This window comes from Physeter macrocephalus, chromosome 5 (genome assembly GCF_002837175.3).
Source record: "Physeter macrocephalus isolate SW-GA chromosome 5, ASM283717v5, whole genome shotgun sequence".
Lineage (NCBI taxonomy): Eukaryota > Metazoa > Chordata > Mammalia > Artiodactyla > Physeteridae > Physeter > Physeter macrocephalus.
Genome location: NC_041218.1, coordinates 49,765,956 through 49,773,471, shown reverse-complemented (window position 1 = coordinate 49,773,471; position 7,516 = coordinate 49,765,956).

Below are 7,516 nucleotides of genomic sequence, written 5' to 3'. Positions count from 1 at the left end.
CAGCCCCTCCCTCAAGTGCCCAGGAGGAAGGCACCCAGCTGGGTCTGGGTCTCAAGAGAGGAGACCACACCCTACTGCCTCCAGGCCCCAGATGCCCTTAGAGGCCACCTTTGTGTGTATTGAGTAACTGTGCTGTCATTGTGTGATACTGTCAGTGTGTGTGTACAGACCCCCAATAAACTTGTGGTCCCTGCCTGAAAAAACAAACCCAACCTGAAATCAAATCAGGTTGGATTTGGCCACAGCTTCTGTTAGGCAGCCCTTCCTCCACAGGCAGGTAACACCTCTCTCCTCTGGCCCCTTGAGGGCATAGCAGGGATAACAGCTTCTGTTGCTAGAGAACCCTTATTGAATAATCTCTTAAACCCTTCACTAAACTCTCTTCAGTGACTTCCTGAGCGTATTATCTGTTTCCTACCAGGACCTTGATTGGTACGGAAGGTGAATAAAGGGGAAGGTGGGTGAAGTGAGGAAAGGATTACAAATTCACTTTAAGAAACAGTGAGTTTAAGGGAATTCCTTTCCCTGGCGGTCCAGCGTTTAGGACTCCATGCTTCCACGGCAGGGGGCACAGGGTCAATCCCTGGTCTGGGAACTAAGATCCTGCATGCCACATGGCATGGCCAAAAAATTTTTTTTAATTAAAAAAATTTTTTTAAATAAATAAGAAAATAAGAACATTGAGTTTAAGGTGTTTGTGTGACATCCAAGTGTCAACGTCTATATGGAACTAATGCCAGGAGGAAAGCCTGGACTGGGATATAGATCTGGTAGCCATTAATAAAAGTATTAGTATATTTGGCAGTTGAAAATAAGTACTAATAATAGGAAATAATTCAAGGGACAGAAGGCTACACTCAGGGAAAGATCAGTATTTAAGGAGGCAACTGCAAAATGAGAAGCCTGCAAATGAAATTGAGAAGGAGCGTTCAGAGAGGAAAAGAAAGATGAGGATGCAATCCTGTCATAGAGCAGAGGTAGGAAAAAGTTTCAAGAAGGAAGGAGTGAACAGTAATATCAAGAATATCAACCTCTTGATTGAAAAGTTCTGAGAATTGAAAATTAGGCTGGGAAATCTTAGGGTTATGGATGAGCTTATCATGGGAAGTTTCAGTGGACTGGTAGGGTTTGAGCATACTCCATGGTGTGAGGAATGAATGGTCAGTGAAGAAGTTGGGCATGCAGGGTTAATGAACACATAGAGTATAAATATTAGCTCAGAACTCAAGTCTGTAAAAAAATGTGTTTGAAACTGTGCACCTCAGATTGGGACTTGAACCCATGTGTCGGGACTCAAACCCACCCTAACTCAGATTGGGACTCGAATCCATGCAGCCAGGACTCAAACCCGGCCAAAACCCATCGTCTTCCAATTGAGATCACACACCCAGTTTTGGGACTTAGTGAAGCTCAGGTTCTTGATGTCTCATCGCAGAAAGAATTCAGTGAGAGTCAAAGTGATAGGTAAGAAGTGGATTTATTTAGAGAGAAACACACTCCACAGACAGAGTGTGGGCCATCTCAGAAGGTGAGAGCGGCACCAGGGTATGGGCTTGTCAGTTTTTATAGGGGTGGGTAATTTCATAGGCTAATGAGTGGGGGGAGTATTCCAGCTATTTTGGGAAGGGGCAGGGATTTCCAGGAACTGGATCACTTTTTTGATCATAAGAATCACTCTTTGAACCTTATGGTCAGCCTTGGAACTGTCATGGTGCCTGTGAGTGTGTCATTTAGCTTGCTGATGTGTTACAATGAGCGTATACTGAGGCTCAAGTCTAGTGGAAGTCAACTTGTCCGCTATCTTGGACCCATTTGGTTCTAATCAGTTTTTGTCATGTCCTCTGGCTATGTCATTCTTTCAAAGCTTGTGCCCTGCCCCCTTCCCTCTGTTTTCATATTGATACATTCCACCAATTCAATTTCTATTTTGAATCCCCTAATTTCAGTTTTGTCATAATTTTGGAAGATTACTCAGTACAAAGATAGGGGAGGGGATGTTTGGAGACTCAGGAAGGTTAGACAGGTTGGGTGGTTTTGTCCACCTAGATATACCCTTCCACCTTTCTCCAGCCCAGAGAAACCTATTTCTAGAGTTGGGGAGGACAATGCCCCCTGTTCTCCCTCCATCTTTATCTCCCTGCCCCTTGCTCCTCTTGAAGCCATTTTCTCTGTGGCCTAAGTTCTCTCCCCATCTGAAGGCTTGAAATTTTGAAAACAAATGGCAGAAAGATTTTCCTTCTCTATCCCTCCCCAAGGCAACGAACTTATAGATTTGATAGGAAGCAAGATCTGGGAAAGTGGCAAGCTATAGAAGGAGAAAATACCAAGAAAAAAATGGGTTAATATCTCAAATATATTATCTTGTCATATAGATTGGTCTTTAAAGAAGCTAAGTTGGGAAGGGAAGAAAAAAATAGGGTGATAGTTGAAAGAAGATATGGGGTAAAAGAAGTTTCTCCTGGAATGACTGCAATTGTGATTTTAAAAGCACAAGGAGGGTCCCTTATCTAAAGAAATCTTCCCCACGGATGCAAGAAAACCTACCATAACATGCTCATTGCTTCATGCTCACAAGTTTTATTTTGAGAATCTCATACTTGGATTAAATCCCTCATAGTCACAGAGATTAATTTATTGACAATCAGTTTTTTTGTTCTCCTTGGACTAGACTGTTTGTTGCCTGAGGGGTGGTCATTATTGAGCCTGGGAAGGGTACCTGAAAGGGTGGGGAAAGTATTAAAAAGGAAGGATTTAGGAAGAGGAATTTTGTCTACTATCAGCTTCTTAGAACTTGTTATATCACACAAACCAATCACAAAAGTAAATTTTCACAATTTACTAATAAAATATATTATAAATCGCTTTCTAAAGATGCTCAACATTCAGTACTTCGTAATAATGTCATTTTTTCCTTTTGTCCTCATGGCAGGATCAGCATGGCCATGATCTCTTCTGGGAATAAAGTCATTTCTTTTATCTAGGAAACCCAATGCTAAATAGCAATAAATCATCATTCATTGGACTTCCCTGGTGGTGCAGTGGTTAAGAATCTGCCTGCCAATGTAGGAGACACGGGTCGAGCCCTGGTCTGGGAATAAAGTCATTTCTTTTATCTAGGAAACCCAATGCTAAATAGCAATAAATCATCATTCATTGGACTTCCCTGGTGGTGCAGTGGTTAAGAATCTGCCTGCCAATGTAGGAGACACGGGTTCGAGCCCTGGTCTGGGAAGACCCTACATGCCTGCCCCGGAGCAACTAAGCCCGTGTGCCACAACTACTGAGCCTGCGCTCTAGAGCCCGCGAGCCACAACTACTGAGCCTGCGTGCTGCAACTACTGAAGCCCATGCACCTAGAGCCTGTGCTCTGCAACAAGAGAAGCCACTGCAATAAGAAACCTGTGCACTGCAACGAAGAGTAGCCTCCACTCGCCACAACTAGAGAAAGCCCGCATGCAGCAACAAAGACCCAACACAGTCAAAAATAAATAAATAAAATAAATTTTTAAAAAAATCATCATTCATTGAATTCTACAACCTAATATGTTACAGAAGAAATTCTAACCCCTGTGCATCATAATTAACATCAAGTAGCAGTCCAAAATTGCAGTATAACAAAGAGATACATGGCAATAGCCCTAGCTGGTCAGAACTAAATTAACTCACGAAGGAATTACTTAAGGAGAAGGAAAAATAATCTAGGCTGATGAAACTAAAGGAAAGGTTATAATGGTTGCATTAGTCTGGGTCCAATCGGTAGAGAGAAACCACATAGTGATTTGTGTTTTTTTGTAAAATTACTTAATTAATTAATTTTTGGCTGTGCTGGGTCTTCGCCGTGGTGCGTGAGCTTCTCATTGCGGTGGCTTCCCTTGTTGCAGAGCACAGGCTCTAGGCACGCTGGCTTCAGCAGTTGTGGCACGTGGGCTCAGTAGTTGTGGCTCGTGGGCTCAGTAATTGTGGCTCGCGGGCTTACTTGCTCCGCGGCATGTGGGATCTTCCCAGACCAGGGCCCGAACCTGTGTCCCCTGCATTGGCAGGCGGATTCTTAACCACTGCGTCACCAGGGATGCCTCCCACACAGTGATTTGAATAGAGAAAGTTTATTGTAAAGCATTATTATCTATAACAGGGCATTGGAGTAACTAAGCTAGTAAGGAGTGAAAAGAACTGTAAAGACTAAGAATAGCAGATATAAGGAGCAGACACTACCCCCATGACTGAGATACATGCCCGATAAGAGCACCTTCAGGGCTGAAACCCAGACCTTGGAGAGGGCATGGCTATGGGTCACTGAATGAGGAAGTCCCAAAGACAATCTTAAAGAGAAGTCCCTGTGTTTCTGAGGTGGTGAAACCCTCTGGAACTTGCCTGAAATTATTTACCTTCTGGACATATATGTGGAACTTGCTGAAAATCTGCATTCTGCATCTTCCTGGAAATCTGGGTTTTGGAACTTGTCAGAAATCTGCCCTCTAGGGTCTGGGGAAAGTTGTTCATGAAGAAGTATTTCACTGAAGGCACTCCACCACTAAATTGCCCAGAGGGGAATGCTGGGTGCTGGCTGCTGCCAGCTTCTATGCACTGCAGGAATCAGCAACAGAAAAAAAAACCCCGCACCGCAGGAGCTGGACACTGGGAAAGCTGAGTGGGCTGCAGAAGCAGGACACTGAAGTTGTAGGCTCTGCAAGAGTCTGTTGAGTGGGTAAATAGGAATGAGGAAGCAGAATCCTCTCCTCTTTTCTTCTTTTTTTGGCTGTGCCACGTGGCATGTGGGATCTTAGTTCCCCGACCAGGGATTGAACCCATGCCCCCTGCATTGGGAGTATGGAGTCTTAACCACTGGACTGCCAGGGAAGTCCCAGAATCCTTTCCTCATGTCCCTCTAGCACTTCCTACTGACAAAGCTTAAATCATTCCAGCTGGCAATGGAAAAATATTGAAAGGGGTTAGTGCATGTTCACAGAGCAGGTAAAAAGGGTGAATTTGGAACTGAGAGGCAATGCATTGATAATTTACACAACAATAATCTCCAAATTCCATCCCCCCCTGAATTTCTAGACCCCTCAAAAATGTTTTAATGTCGTATGAAGCAGGCTGGGTATCAATAAGGTAAACAGCTGAACTCTCCAGTCACGGGCAAAATTCAAATTCCTTTTCATGGATCTCTTGAGATGTAGCCAAATCATGGGATGTGACCAGATACCAGGTTAGCATTGGTGGGATGTGCATGAATATTAAGATGGATTTCCCTGTCTAGAGCACAATATGCATATTATGATATTAATGCAACTACCTTTGGCGTGATGGGGGAAGCATCCAGAATAAGTGGGGTAGGGGAAGGGTGGGAAATGATGGAGTGAAATATAAACAATTCTTTTTAGTGAGAAGTTTGGTTGTGAAGGTGAAGACAAAAAGGCAGTAGTAGCTGGAGGGCAACATGAATCTGGGGAATTAAAAACAAAATAAATGATAGAGCCTTGAGCACGTGGAAAAGACAATGGGAAAGATCCAGTGGAGCTAGAGGGCTTGACTATAAGAGAAATAATGTAGACTTCCTGAGAAGGTGGGAGGGGACAGGATCTATGGAAATAAAAACACATTTCAGCCTAAAACTTTGATTCAAAGCTTATTAAAATTAAAACTTTAAAAGATTATTTTAGTAACGTTTTCTTAAAATAACTTTTATTAATTTTAAGTATCATTGTTATGCAAGTGAGTCAACAAATAAAGGTATGTGATGAGAAACGCAGAGGAATGGACCTTGTTGACATAAGTACTTTAAGAATTCAAAGTACTGTGCTGGTTAGTCCTCTTCTCAGTAAGATAAGGAAGAAAGGTTAGAGAATATTTACATACCAGGGACCTCGTTGCACAAGGAACAAAGAATACTGTTAGGAGCCAGGTGGCGCAAAGGTCTTCCTAAAGTATAAACCACTGCAGGCTCTGTTTCTTAATATCATAAATTATATAGTTTCTCTCTTTGATAGTGATACCGAGCAGGGCCCTGTGGGGCTCCTGGGCACAAAAGCCTTTCTGTGTCCCCCATTTCTTTGATTACAGGGAATAGGCTTCATTCAGCCTCCATGACCTTCCCAGAGTTCCAACGGTCAGATTCAGGCAGTTGCTCATCAGGGGAGGGAGGGAGGGGATGTGAGACAAGGGAGAAACAGTCAAGAGAAACAGTAGTGCAGCCTTGGGACGAGGTCCTGGTTCCTCATCAAGGGATACACACAGCATCTTTGAGCTGTTTTGCAGAGACGGAAAATCCCACCAGGTGGGAGAAGTTAACGGTTAACGATGGTGTGCTGCCCACAAGCATGTAGACCCCAGACCAGTTGGAATCAGAAGGTCGATGACGCTGACTCCCACTTAGCTCACCACCAACCAATCAGGAGAATGTCCACAAACTGATCACGCCCTCTTTGAACCATTACTATAAAACTTCTCATTACCCTCTCCAAGGTGGGACACAGTTTTGAGGGCATTAGCCAGCTGTGACCCCCTTTGCTTGGCAAAGCAATAAAGCTTTTCTACTTCACCCAAACCTCTGTCTCTGAGATTCAATTCGGTGTCGGGGTACAGAGGCCAGATTCAGCTTCAATAGTGCAGAAAACTTCCCCAAACACTCGATTTTAACTTCAAAGTTTTTGCTTAGTATTCCCAGACAAAACCTTCAGGGATAAAGCATACAATGACCAGAGTCTGTAGACGTGTTTGTTATGGGAAATTGTACTTAATCTGCAAGATGAAGAATCAAGGGAGCTTGGGGTATTCGAAATAATGTTAATAAAATGATAGTCCATGGACTCTGAGTTGGATAATGAGGTAAGTTTTAAAAGGAGAAAGCTTAATGGATTAGAGATCCTGATGAGTTTGAAAAATAGTTACAGTGGCCATATTTGTATAAGCAAGTTAGAGGAACAAGAGATTGTCCCCAGAGCCGGATACTTGATTTTGAAGGTGAAACAACTGTGGGTGATGGTAAGGTCCAAGGTACGAACATGGAAATATATGGACTAGAGTCGAGGAGATTATTGGAGATGAGGGATTCGAGAAATTAAAAGGCCAGGATGTTAGCCTTTTAATTTTAATCTCATCCAAGTAGACTCTGAGGGGCTTGGAATGGAGAGGAAGACTATGCGCTTGGTAACAGTCTTCAATGAATGAGGAAGAGTGACCTGGAGATCAACAGATGACAGCAACAAGAAGGGAAAAGAGGGTTTAACTGGTTGGCATGCAACTCAAAGGAGCAAAGTTTTATTCAAACATTTGGGGGAGTAATGGTAGGCAAGCTATAAGGAGCAAAGAGTACATCGACTATCTTCCAACATAGGGTAAGAGGAAATAAACCACCCTACTTTGGAGTGTTCTGAATCTTCTCTTTCTCTGTTTATCTAAAACATACCATTATTCAAATCTTGTCTTTAAAAGCACTCTTTTTTTTTTAACAACTTTATTGGAGTATAACTGTTTTACAATAGTGTGTTAGTTTCTCCTTTACGACAAAGTGAAT